Raw genomic sequence first — 13,689 nt, 5'->3', positions numbered from 1 at the left:
AGTGAGCAGAGCCCAGTCGTTCAGCTGCAGGAGGACCTCCCCCAGCTCCCCCAGGAGTCGGCCAAGTCCTCCATTTGCCATTTATGACAGCTAATTAGTTATTCTATTCCAAATCTTTGCTTTAAATAAAAGAACTAATTATACACAAAGGTCAGTCCCCCACCTCCTGTGAAGCACACATAATTGGCTTATTTCCCCAACACTGTGTGCAAGTTTCACACAATGCTTTCGGGCAGATGGCTTTAACTCTTTCCCTCGGCAAGTTCTCTCTCCTTTGTTCCAGTTTGGATTTTTGTTTGTTTGTTTGTTGTTTAAAGTTTCCTTCTCATTAGCTACCTCTCCCATAAAAGCCTGCTCAAAAACAAAGCAGAGAACTAACAATTTACAGAACTTACAGAAGTGATCCTTACAGGGATGCAGCATGCCAGCACTAAGAGCAATTCTGGTTCCAAGACTGGTGTTTCAGGAGCTGGGCACTTAAGCCTAGGTTTCAGAGTTCCACTTGAGGGAAAAATGTTTATTTCTAGCACAACACCCTGTAAATGAGCTGACCTCCTTTTGCCTACTAACAAAAAAAAAAAAGAGCATTTGGCTGCAAAAGATGAAAAAGTAACTGAAGAGTAGGAGTAATCTTATTAACTCCTGTCTCATCGCAATAAAAAAGCTGCAGTCTTGTGTCTTTTATCAGAGGATCTGGTATCATTTAAAAGCTTTAGAGCCCTGCATCACCCATTTAAGTAAATGCAGACAGCCGCTGCCAAAAAGATGCAGTGAATTTTCATTCCCTTAAAAAGAAGCTCCCTTTGTGTTCCCAGTGTTGTATTACTCACCTTCTACGAATATCAGGCCCTGTGAAAGAAGGCAAACCATGCACTTCCCCTGAACTGAGCACGCTGTCCAGGATGCCTTCATTGAAGGATGATGGCCAGCAAGGTGAAGCTCATCATTTCATCAGTATATCCAATTAAAACGTTACCTTTGGAACACTGAGTACTTGCAACTAACCACTCACGAACGAGCCTTCGACCATTCATCAAAATTATTCAGTGAATAACCACAGTCTTTTTTCATTTCCAGTTTCATGGTGCAATACACAGTAGGTGATTTCTACAGTGACTTTAGCAATTCATTTGTGGTATTCTTTCTTCTGCGTCATTACTGAATAAATTCCCCAAGCAAGGCAAAAAAAAAAAACAACCAAAAACCAAACAGTTGGAGAGTGTGCTTAATAGGAGAAGCAACATTTTGATCAGTATTTTTGTTTTAACTATGCTATAATCCTCCTCCCAGTAGCATAGCAACTTTGGGGCTCTCCAGTTCTGAATGAGCCTGAGTGAAGCACACTGTAGACTCTCATTTCCCACAGCAGCTTTCCTCGAGGGTTTACCTCCTGCTCCAACCTCACTATGGACAGACCCTGTTTTCATGTCCTGTGCTCAGCGATATCCATTCACATCACTGGAATCAGTACCAAAGCAGATCCCAGGCTCAGAGTTAGCATCTAAATTTCCATTTTCCCCCAGAGTTCTGAGACTTCTAGTGCTTGGTTTAAGTCTCTTCATTGCAGAGTTGCCCTCACCTGAGGACAACCTGTTGCTGTAAGGGAACACAAGGCAGCAGGCTGAACGCAACTACCTTTGCAAAAGTTTCTATACATCATTCTTGTAAGCAACATTTTCCCTGTGCTCGCGAAACACACCTGTTTGAGCTTTAATTTTTCACAGTTGGCATGTGCCCAAAGCTTATTCTTAGCACATGTAATGTTTCAGTAAAATTTCTTTTTACTGCTTGAAGCCCTGGGAACAGTGGAAAAAAAAAAAAAAGTGCAGATTTCTTGTACCTTAAACCTTCACTATTTAGCACTCTACAGTCTAGCAAAGGTCCTGATTTTTGGTGGCCAGCTCCCTCACTCAGCTTCTGTGGTAGAATGAAGTCTGGTACAGAGGGTACAGAGAGAATAGCCATAAACCACCCACCCAGGGGATGAGTAATATCACAGATGTGTTCACTCAGGATGATGAGCCTGGAACTCTTCCCATACTCCTCACTACTCCTCTGCTTTGCAAGTGACCACTGAGGAGACACTGGTGTCCCAGAATTTCTCTTCACGGAGTTTAGTCAAAGCAAACCAGCAGAAGACAAGTCTCAGAGCCAAATGATCACAAAGGTAAGAACTCATCCCTCGCTTTTCAGCTCACTTAGGAACGTCTACCTGTGAATGCTAAATGCAGTCTGGTGCTCCCTTCCCTGCCCATTTCCAAAACAGAAAACAAATCAGATAGAAAAACCTTGTGTCAAGTTAAAATCCCAAAGAGTGTTTGAGAAGCAAAAACTCAAGTCAATTATTTCCATGCAGACATGTAATACCCCACAGTCCTGACCTCCTGGGTAAAACACACTGCTTAATGTATTGCTACCGAGGTTCCAATAGATAAGCAAAGACGTGCAATGTAGCAGAGCTAAGGCTTAGCAGGGAGACATTAACATCACCCTGACAGATTCAGTACACTGTAGTTGTGAATATTTTAAGGAGAATGGAACTATATCATTGCACAATCATCATCATCTTTTCTTCTGCCTCTTTGCAGACATATACAATGTCAACCTAAGCTTTCGGCAACCTTAATAGAATTTCAGTGCCCACTGCCAAATGGCCATTTGATGTTCTGCTCTGTGTACACTGATGAAGCAATCTGTCACAGCCCTTAATGCAGGCAATGATGACTACCCAATCTAAAGCTTTCGCAGGCTTAGAGAAATTTCTCAAGACTTTTGGAGCCTATAATCATTCGTGCAATACCACAAAAGAATTTGGAATCCTGCTGCTCCGTATTTAATGAAATGTGAATGTACTCCTTTGAATGTTTCTAGAAGAAGCCATTCTCAGGCCAAAAGCATATTTTACACCATTAATCACTAGAAAGTTGTGCTGGCAACTCTGAACTAGCAAATGCTGTGGTGACTGCAAGTTATTCTATATGAAAGCACTGGTCTCCCACCCAAACTCACCACAAAGCCAAACACTTAGGCTTATATGCCCTGCACAAGATTAGCACAGCTGCACCTTTACCTCTATGAATGCACTATTTACTGGCATTTTTTCTTCAATTCCAGGAGATGATGAAAGATTCACCTGCAAGGAACACAGAGAGGGTCCCTGCACTTAATGCAGTCCAAGTCAGGGAGACAATTGCTGACGACCTTCGGGAAGTCATGAAATACACCTCCCTAATGACTCAGAAAGATGCAGTTATCCTGGAAACACGGGCTCCTCTCCCTTTCCTAGCGACAGCAGACCGACCCGTCTGCTATTAAAAGTTGAAAGGAGCAGGGCAGGAAGGAAAGCTATTTCCTTCTCTTCTTGTTGAAAGGAAAAAACACAACACACAGCCTTTTCCAGGACCATTTGCATGCTGAGCTGTCAGACCATGCACTTTCCATTAAAGAGATAGCATCCCTTTTCATAAGTCCATTTGGGATCCATTTTAGTGTTATCTAAAAATCAAATCTACATGGTAATCCTTTTAATGTACTCTTGACTTTTAAAAACAGCTTTATGTTCCTTCAGGAAATGTTTTAAGCCATTACTCAGTAATTACTACTCACCCATGAAAACACTGATCTTTTACAATATATAATCAGTTTGCTGTCTTAAAAAATAAAGCAGACTGGAATTTTTTCTCATGATAGCAGCAGAGAAAAACCAAGTAGCAGAGAACACCCTTCCTCCCCCAGTATTTGGAAGCAGCATGCTTTTCCTGCAGTGTAAGACCAGAATGGGTGTCAAACACCATTCAGACCGGCACAGGGCGCACTGAATTTATCTGGATGACACCTGCAGCCGACACAGCAACGTCCAGCCAATCTTCAGGAGCCTGAATTTACCCTGACAGTCCTAGCACCAGGTCCTAAAGGTTGCACTCCACCCCCCAAACTCCCTGTGTGCTCGTGGCAGAGCTCAAGAGGGTCAGCAGTCTGACTTGTCCCTGACTCTCCAGCACAGCCAGAATGGGGACAAGGGTGCGTTCTGCCCAAGCACAGCTTCTGTCCATCTTGTCCTAGTGCCATGAAGACAGAGGAGACAGTAGAAGCAGAGGCTAAATGCTTACAGTGCTGCTGTTCTTCTTGTTACTGAGGTCTGGATTTAGTCTTACTGAGTCACTGCTTGCTCCCACCAACAGCTTTTAATCTACACCATTTCACTAATGCAACTAAGAAACTCTGCTACTAGGCCATTCTCCTTTCATTCACAGGAAAAAGTACGCAGATCCCAGTACAGTGCTGTTCGCTAAACATTTGCATAGCTGAAGTTGGCCATTCCTATATGTCTCCAACCAATTTTTGTTGGTCACAACCAACAAAGTCAGACCTTACAATCCACAGCTGTTATTAACACTACTCTTCTTCACAAGGAACTACACTGATAAGAATTAAAAGCGGTTCCTTGGCTTCAGCTGTTGTATACTTTGTGGTGATGATGTATAGATGGGAGCTGAGCACTATTACCCCGAACAACAGAAGAGACCCAAGTAAGGGGAAAAGACTGCACAACATCTTTCTTTTGTTTCTTTTTGTGAAATGCCCCAGAAAGGCTTGGAAAACCCTGCTGCAATTCACCATATATTCCAGAGTAAAGTGAGCTCTAAAGGGTTTGGGGCAAGTCAGCATGACATTTAGTTTGCACTAAAGCATCTTAGAAGTCATATGAAATATAGCGTAACAGAGCATATTCTACTCTATTAAGCATTCAGGAGCCCGGCATCGCAGTATTCAGAATACGGATGAGAAGTTGGAATTGCACGAGGCATTCCTCCTCTTATGGCTGACCGCTGAGTTGCATTCAAGCTGATCCTAAGGGAGTCATTTTCATTAACCTGCAGTAGCCCTCTAATCCTATTCCTTGAATTTCAGACCACCACCACTACAAGAATTTATGACCTGCTGCCTGCACCTTGGATAACGCTCACACTTTACTCTTTTCCTGCTCCCCTGGATCATTACCACCGCTCCGTGCAGCAACTGATTCTCTTAAAGTGGAAGTCTGCTCCTCAGTGCTCTTACCTATGCTCCATTTAACTCTCACCGACATACATGAAGACACTGATGGTTTCACTTGCTTTAAAACAGTGAAAAAAACACACATGGCCTAGTCCAGCATGCAGAACCAAGGGCTTCCTGAAGGGTTCTTCCTGAAGCCCGAAGAGGGCACGTGTCTGAGGATTTGCCTCAAACCTCAAGCTAAAGAGAACTCCCAAATCACCAGCTTATGGCTTTAAAATCCTAACCTGCTGGCCAGGAAGCTGACTTAGCAGCCTGTCCTCCACCCTGTTTTGGTGGGGCTCTTGCTCGGTTGGCTCGGTTGTCCTCCACCCCACCACGAGATTCCTGACTGCTGAAATGAACTCCTTCACCGAACTAATGAAATAAGAAGTCTGAAGTGCTTTGCAATCCTTTTTAAAAAAGCCTGTACCTCCAGATGAGACTCAATTTCACAGCATCAGGGAACTGTGTGCCAATGCACTGTACTGGAACACCGGGGCTAGCAGGAGCTGCAGACAACAATGCTAACATCAGGGTTATTTTAGATTAGAGCACTTCCAAATCAATTTTGGATTTAAACTTTTAAATGCATTCTCCAGAAAGAATCTGCACTGACTGAGTATTTTCAAGACTAATTTTCTAAGCCTGAATAAAGCTCATTGTTATCTAAGGAAAAAAAACACCGCTAACCCTTGCTACAAAGGCTGGGTCACGGTTCAAAAATTAGAGAACGGTGCTGCAAAGGAATAAACTACCTAAGGCAACATCCATAAAACCGCAGATTAAAAAAACACTATTGATACCACTGGGAAGAGATGTTTAACTGAGACCAGAAGTTGTGATATTTGGGTCTCAGGGCACTTTTCCATGAATGTGCACTGCTGCAGGGGAAAGATGAACGAGCCGAACATCCACAGGTGGACAGCAGGACTTTGCTACAGCAGAAACCCCGTGGAATTAAGGCGGTGCCTCAGCACTCTGCAGAAGGAAAGTTGTGATGGGAGAAGGGAGCGTGTAAGACAGATGGGAGAGCTGAGGTTAAAGTTCAGACCAAAAGCAATTAAGACGGGTGAGAGTGCCCTGCAACTTGACACAGGTTTGCTTTGTGTTCAGAACTTTTCACTAGCATTAAGCATCTTAACTTGTGTATAGAGAGATTATAATTAAAACCTGACAAGCTTAAATTAGCCATTTATAAAAGGTTCTCCAGAAAGCTTTTAAAGTAGACTAAACATATCTATTAAAATGGAAGAAAAGGGGGAAAAAAAAAGAAGAAAAGGAGCCACTTTCAGTTACAATAGTTTTCCTTCCCAGATATCTCAAGAGATTAGACAAATTTAAAGCCAAAGTTCTGCAATTGTCCAAAGCCACTGAAAGGGGGGGAGAGAGAGAACGTGTGGCAATTAGGAAAACTTGAAAAAAATCCTTTATTTAAGGATTTGTTCTTCGGATGAACACAAGCAGTCCAGAATCCTCAGAGATCCTAATTTCCTTTTAGGACTTTGAGCGCTTCCTAAAGCTTGAGTCCGCTTTAGGACTTGAGGCGCATTTCCCCAAGGCCAAGGAATGGTGTTGGGCTGCCACAAGGCTGTGGAGCAGCCGGAAAGCTGCCTTTCCCCACTGCCCATAAGAGTGGAGGGTGCATTTTCACCCCACACTGGCTGTTTGAATTCGTTCCAGGCATTTCAGCGCTCCACAATTCTCCAGTGAGCTCAAGAAACTGAAACTAAAGAAAATTTGCTCTTTATCAACTTGTGCACTGGTATCAAACAAGATCAGGTAATTTATTCCCCCTCCTAAAGAAAGAAATAAAAAAGCCACGATTATTTTGATATTTCAAGATGTTTACAGACTATAAATATCTGGAAGTCAGGTTTGTGAGAATATCACAGAACTGCAGGGGTTGGAAGGGGCCTCAAGAGATCACTGAGTCCAACCCCCTGCTAAAGCAGTACCCTACAACAGGTCACACAGGTAGGCACCCAGATGGTCCTGAGCATCTCCACAGAAGGAGACTCCACCTCCCTGAGCAACCTGCTCCAGTGCTCTGTCACCCTTACCATAAAGAAGCTTTTCTGCATGTTAGTGTGGAACTTCCTGTTCTCGAGTTTTAGGCCATTACTCCTTGTCCTATAGAGAAAAGCCTGGCTTCATCCATTTGTCTCCCACAATCTAAGTAATTAAGGACAGGGCTGTGCAAAACTCACCTTATTAGTTCCAAAACATAGTAGAGTCCTTCTTTCTCTGCCTCTTTTTTTCATAAAGCAGATGTAGTCCTCAAGGAATACGCTCCCACTGGGCATCCATCTGGGAGGGAACCAGACAGCAGCGGTTTTCCAGAGCACACCGCCAGCCCTGCCGTGTGCAGCTTGCTCTCTGCACACCTTTCTGCAGAGACAGCTACAAACATTTGCTTATTGACCTAGAGAGCTTCTCGGCAGCCCTGCATTATTCCTAGCTCTGATCACTCCCAAGACCATGTCATCCTCTCTGCAGCTCTCGTTTTTTAAAGCTTTGGAGCAGATGCTTATAGAGGCATAAGTATACAATGGGGATATTCACAGGCCATGGGGTGCTCTTGTCCAAACCTCTCGTAGCAGTCAGTTGCCACTGCTGAAGACTCAGAAGTTATGTGATTGCAGCATTCTATTTTTGGGTGAGAAAGAGAAGCAAGCAGCAAATGGAAGAAGAGAAGACAGCACAAATGTTATATAAAATACAGTACAGGCAGGAGTACAGTAGTTCTTCAAAGGAAGAAGCTAGCGCCTGGCCCTGAGAAAAATAATCAAGCTGTAGCAACAATGATCGTTCTAAACCCATGTCGTTTATCTGCAGCCTACATTCATTGCTTCCACATAGAAAATGTAATCCTTTTCTCAAATTTACTTCGACTCTACCGCACTCCGCGTGGTGCCTCTTTTCAGAGGAGTGCCTACATTACCTAAGCCAGGGAAAGGAAAGCAACTTTAAAGTGAGCCATGATGAGGAAGGCAAGCAGAGCTTAAGATGAATAATCTGTTGTTTCTAGTGCTGTACGGTCCTTTTTTTTTTTCTTCTTTCTGCATACCAATGGCATTTGAAGTGGTAAGGTACACACAGATATCTTAATTTACTTTGCTTCATCTTTACATACTGTTATTGTAGTTATACGGATTCAAGGAAAACCAAAACTCTGATAAGAAAAACCAACATCTGCCACTGATTCAATGCCTCATGGAAACATTTGAAGGAGAATTTGCGAGACCCAAGATCCACCCTGAGTCTTTGAGCACTTACAACAGGAACCGGGTGAACAAGAATAGACATCTGCATCCCAGCCACCTGACAGTCCAAGTGCATGTATTCCATCTCCGTTATCTGCAGCAGCAAATTTACAGCAACTGCAGAGTGTGGAATTGCCACCCTCCTTTCAGAGAATTAACCAGCAGGAAGACTTCGCAGAGACTTCTCACTATCTATGCAGGCTCAGCTTTATTTTCACTTCAGTCCCAAACTCGACACAGCTAAGTCTGACTCCAGCCACAACAGGCAGAGCAAGAGGAGCTGCATATCTGCCCCAAAAGCCAACACGGCCCAGGAAGCTGAAAGCTTGTTTCTCCTCCCAGTGTGGCACTGACATCATCCATTCCCTGTCTCACCTCTGCTGACAGCTATCTGGGATGAAGGCTATTTTCCCAATGGAATTCCTGGCACAAATTCCTTCATCTCTCTGGGGAAGACCAATAAGAATCCTCAAACTGAAGCTCCTGCTCTACTCTCTTATGAGCTCCATCACAAACTATCCCTAGAGCCTGGGCAATCTGAAATTTTGATTTTTTAAAATATGCTTTCAATGCTGACATCACGCTTCTTTTGCCTAGAAACCTCTCCATACTGCAACCACAAACAGCTGGAGGGCTGACACACTTCCATCTCCAGTGAGAAGCAAAGCCAGCAGACATCACACAGACAGTGCTGTTTAAATCAGGAAAAATACTTCCCCTGTATTAGCGCTCCAGCACGTCCTGTATCTCTGCAGAATGGGCACCACTGCTGTATTTACGATTTGCCCATCCCTCTCTTTGAAGGCAGCCCACAGCAGTAACAACAGCTCATCAGCTACGAAGGTCAAGGACTCCGCCAGCCCTCCTGAGATCTGAGCTACTGGTTCCACAGAGTCTGCCAGCATCAAACCTGACACTTGGATCACTAGTTACTGCCCAGGCATATCTAGTTTCCCATTTCTTCAGTTTCTAGTGTCAAAATACACTTGCAGTACAATATGCAAAGCTCCGCAGGCAATATCCTCTGTCCATTCTCCAGTTGTGGTGGGAGGAATGTCTATTTTTACAGTGTACCTTATGCCAACATATTATCATACCACTCCACCCAGGCTCCTATTTGTGTAGAAGATGACAAACCTGCGTCCCACGGTTAGTGTCACATTATCAGTGTACATAAACGTTCTGGAAGTTAGCATTTGAGGCAGGTGCTCTGCATTATAAATGCTACAGAACGCGATTCATGGGTAGATTCATCACAGCTCCACTGAGTGGCTTTACCACTGGGCTGCAACATGACATCTCATGTTGCTAGGGTCCGAGGTAGTGTGCATACCTGCATGCTGCCCTTCCCAGAAGGTAAGAGTTAAAGCAAGGGACAAAATGCAGCTTAAACAGGAGGTTCCAAACCTTACCAGGTCATTATGTGCCCTGGTTATTAAAATGTACCTGAAATTTCAGCAGAGCTCTAACACTGACAGACCTGGTATTCCAAAGCTACATAATTAAGCTCGCAGCAGCATTTGTGATGTTTTCATCCCTTCTTGCAAACCCAGAACTATATGAGCGGAGTTTCTGCACACAAAGAACAGCTCATCCTCATCACCTGAGGGAGACGGGCACCAGCTTTGCTTCCACTGACTGCATTTATGGGGCTGTATGTCCCTTCCCTTCTTACTCTCTTTGGCACGGGAGATGCCAATTTGGAATTCTGTCCCTTTCCATACAACTGCCACTGGCTCTTTCACAGTCCCATTGGACTTCTGCAGAGAAGGTCCCCATTTGGACAAGACATACCTTATAAAGTGCCAAGAGAAGAGAAATAAGCCCTGGCAACTCAGAGCTCGGGCTGCAGGAACAGCGAGGCAATATCAAATGCTGCTTTAAGTGCTGATATTTTTGTGCTTTGAAAGAAAAATGCCTTCAGGAATCGCAGCAGGAGTCACCTCTATATAAAGACTTTGCATATAAAGGGACATTTATTATTCTCAATTAATGGCATACTGATAGACACGTTTACATTTCTAAGTGTCAGATTCAGCAGAATATGAAGTGACTGAGGGCCTCTTATTTCACTCTGAAAACGGCCATAAAAGGATCTAAAGAACACAAAAAAAAACCCCACATTTTGTAGAAGACACAAGCCATCCTTTGATTCCTTACAGTTCTGAGAGCCGCTTAGTGCAGCAAGGCTCTCCTAACACCGACACGAACATCTGCAGGCAGCAAAGTGAATAGCCACTGCAGCTCCTGCATGGAATGGGAAACGTCCCCACCCTATTGCATGCAGGATGTCATACATCTTGGTTGCATCGTCCCACAGATTATTAGGGAAGCCTAACGTTGCAGAAAACGTACAGGAGGTTTCTGAGAAAGCGAACAGCGAGCAGCCTTTGGTTTTTCCACTAATTTGGACACTGCTCAGTTGGTATTTTTGTTTTTTTAATTAAGAATATCCCATTTAAGATGAAACCTCCCTATCAAGTTGCACCGCAGTTCATTATTTTGAGGACTTCAAATGAAAGCATCTAACCATCTACTGAACTGTGTAAATCAACATGCTGCAGGTATTCCCGTCTGGTTGCCTTACATTAAACCTGTAAATGAATAATTCAGTCCTCAAATAAGAGCAGCTAAATTTAAAAGGCACCCACAAAACCTACCAGTGTTTGCTGGAGTTTTCGATTTTTGGATTTGGTTTCACAGGGAGGGTGGGAAAAGCAATTTACTATCATGGGAAAGGATGTGTGTTGAGCGCTAATTCAGCAGCATCTTGGAGCATGAAAGCTGCTGCTCAGCCTCAGGCCCAGCACAGGGCTGCAAATCCCCTCGCACTCAGCCTAGCACCCAGCTCTGCACTTCCAGGATGAACCCACCTCCAAAGCACCTGGCGAGGGCTGGGATGCCAGCAGCTCCCCGGCTGTGATTAAGGACGGCGCCGCAGACCAGAAGGGCTCGGATTATCACTTCTGCTGCCAATCTTCTGCGTGCAAATCTGCTCATCGGTGTCCTCACCAGTCCCAGGGGAACAGCAATACCAATCATCTGATACAGATTCGGAGTGGTTCCCAGCTCTCTGAATGCACCAGGTCACTTTGTGAGCAGGCTGCCGGGTGCAGAAGAATTAACGTAACCAGCTAAATTTATCCTGGCCTAAAATCATCTGCCAAAGGCCAGGTAGATTTAAGAGATGAAACTTCCCGCTAGCTTGCTTTAGAACTTCCATAAAGTCCCTGTGTTTCTCTAGATACAGTTTACATTTCCTTTTCGGCTAGGTCTTTGGAAGCAGCAAGCTATATATTCCCAGAGAAAAGGCAGTTTTCCTTCTTTTTAAGTGACGGAAAGTCAATTTGCATTATAATTACAACCGAGGCTCTATAACGTTACTTTTAGTTAAAACAGTAAACTACTATAATAAAAGTGTACCTGGGGAATATTTAGAGAAAGCACTAATGATTTCTTCCCTAGTGGTTAATAAATCCACTTCCAGATCAATTTGTTCATGATAGAAACTTGAGAGCATAAACAGTTGCACAAGCACATTAGAGTGTGTCTTTCCCAGTATAAATGATTTATTACAATGATTAGCAGCACATAAACAATTTAAAATACAACTCTAATTAGCTTTTTGGAAGAAAAGGAGAAAAACCTTCCTGACTCCCTCTCCACATTATGTTTTACTTTTCTAAGTGTGTACTTTTTAATTAAATCCAAATGTCACAATAAATTTAAAGTGTTTTATTACCACCCTGGCTAACTAAGCCATTCATGCAAACAGCCGTTCTATTGAACCAGACGCGGGATTGAAAGTGGTTGAGGGGAAAGGAGAAGAAGAGGGGGAAAAAAGACAATTATTTCTGTACTTGACGAGAGATTTGTACAAATGTTTGAAGACATGAAGATCTCTGGCAAACTTTCTCTGTTTTATCCACTCAGGTTGGCCAGCTAATTGCTCTTTAATACCTATTTCCGTGTTCAAAAACATCACGCCCCATTAAACTTTCCCAGTTGAAAGCAAAAGGAGAAGGGAGAGGAGGAGAGGAAGGTAAGAAGACCAGCCTAAAAACTGGCACCGTTTACCAGAACCAGCCAAAGCTGATGCTGGGATGCCGAAGGCAGGGTGGCCAACGAATGCCAAAGCCTAATGGCCTTTTTCAAAGGAACAAGTTTGGGGAGCTCCAGGACCAGGCTGCTGGGCAGGGAGGGAACCTGGCCCCAGAACCTACCCAACCCAGAAGCTGATCCCTAAACCTCAGTGCCACCCCACAGCGCTTTGCTTCACTGCTAACCCTAGCAGCATGGCCTAAACATGACAAATTCAGCCTTGTTCAGACAAAAACCAGCCATTAAAGAAGGCAGTTGCAATTATTAAAATAGGTTAAAGAAAACGGGCACTGTGCGGATGAAGCTTCTGACCTCAGCGTGCAGCTCCCTCAAGAACACTTCGGTTTAATTTATCTAAATTAAAAACCAAACATCAAATTTTAAAACGGCACCAAAAGACTGCTTTAAAAAATGCGATTAAAAAAGCGGGTCAAGGGTTGGAAATTAGTAATTACTACTACAATTATTCAAAATCAGACAGAGACACATAAATGGTGCGTATTACTGCGGTTCACGTCAGAGAGGCAAATGTGAGCAGAGCACAGGAGAAAAAAGCTGCAAGTCTCAGAATACTCGTATCATTAGCCTCTGCCGCAGCAGAGGACTCGCTCTTGGAAGTTTACATCGTTTGTTTCCAGAGAGAAGTGCTGCTCGTTACCTTGCTCAGCTGCTAAACCACGCTCTTCACCACTTACCGAATTCTTTGGAAACCAGTATTTGGATTTTTCTTCCTGCCTGAGATCTCAGCGCATCTTCACGCTATTAGCAATACATCTGCCCCTCACCTCCTATTTCAATAGTTCTGAAAAAAGATGAGAAAGGCCAACTTCTGAGCATCCTGCTATTGAGAAGAGGTCATTTGCCAAAAATGCCACCTGCTAGGGTCCATATTGTTTGAGCGCAAAAGCCCATTGAGGACTGTCAAGGACAGAACATAAAGGGTTTCTAAAACAGTTTCTAAAACAGACTACTTAGCAGTGGACGGAGACAGGGATACTCTGTATGCAACTATCGTCCTTCAGATGGATTCCCTTAGGTTTTTAGGGGCCGAAAGATAATTTAACAATTAACACTTTGTTCCCACTTCAATCTCAGAATGGCTCTTTGTGAGCTTCCTTGGTGAAACTTTGAAAGAGCACAGTGGGAAAGCACAGACTGACTACTGTTTTGAACTATAACCAAAATGAACTGTTCTCTAGGTCCTCCCTTGAAGCTATCATCTACTTTAGCCTAGATGAGGAAAATCTAGGTTCAAATCTTATTCAGGCTTCAGTTTAATTTTGAG

The 13,689-nt window shown here is 43.6% G+C and overlaps 1 protein-coding gene across 7 annotated transcripts in view; it reads right to left on the bottom strand.

Moving 5' to 3' along the window:
* LMO1 (LIM domain only 1) overlaps positions 1 to 13,689 on the bottom strand; it is a 332,446-nt gene that overhangs the window by 14,633 nt on the left and 304,124 nt on the right. Inside the window, exon 1 of one of the 7 annotated variants that reach the window (XM_048950049.1) lies at positions 13,100 to 13,423. The exons of the other annotated variants lie outside the window; for them this stretch is intronic. The gene's annotated coding sequence lies outside the window, so the exon portion shown is untranslated. Of the gene's footprint in view, positions 1 to 13,099; positions 13,424 to 13,689 lie in introns of those variants that run through there. 7 annotated transcript variants of the gene reach the window in all.

This window comes from Lagopus muta, chromosome 6 (genome assembly GCF_023343835.1).
Source record: "Lagopus muta isolate bLagMut1 chromosome 6, bLagMut1 primary, whole genome shotgun sequence".
NCBI lineage: Eukaryota > Metazoa > Chordata > Aves > Galliformes > Phasianidae > Lagopus > Lagopus muta.
Note: the sequence above shows the minus strand (reverse complement) of the source record. Positions and strands in the feature narration are given on the sequence as shown.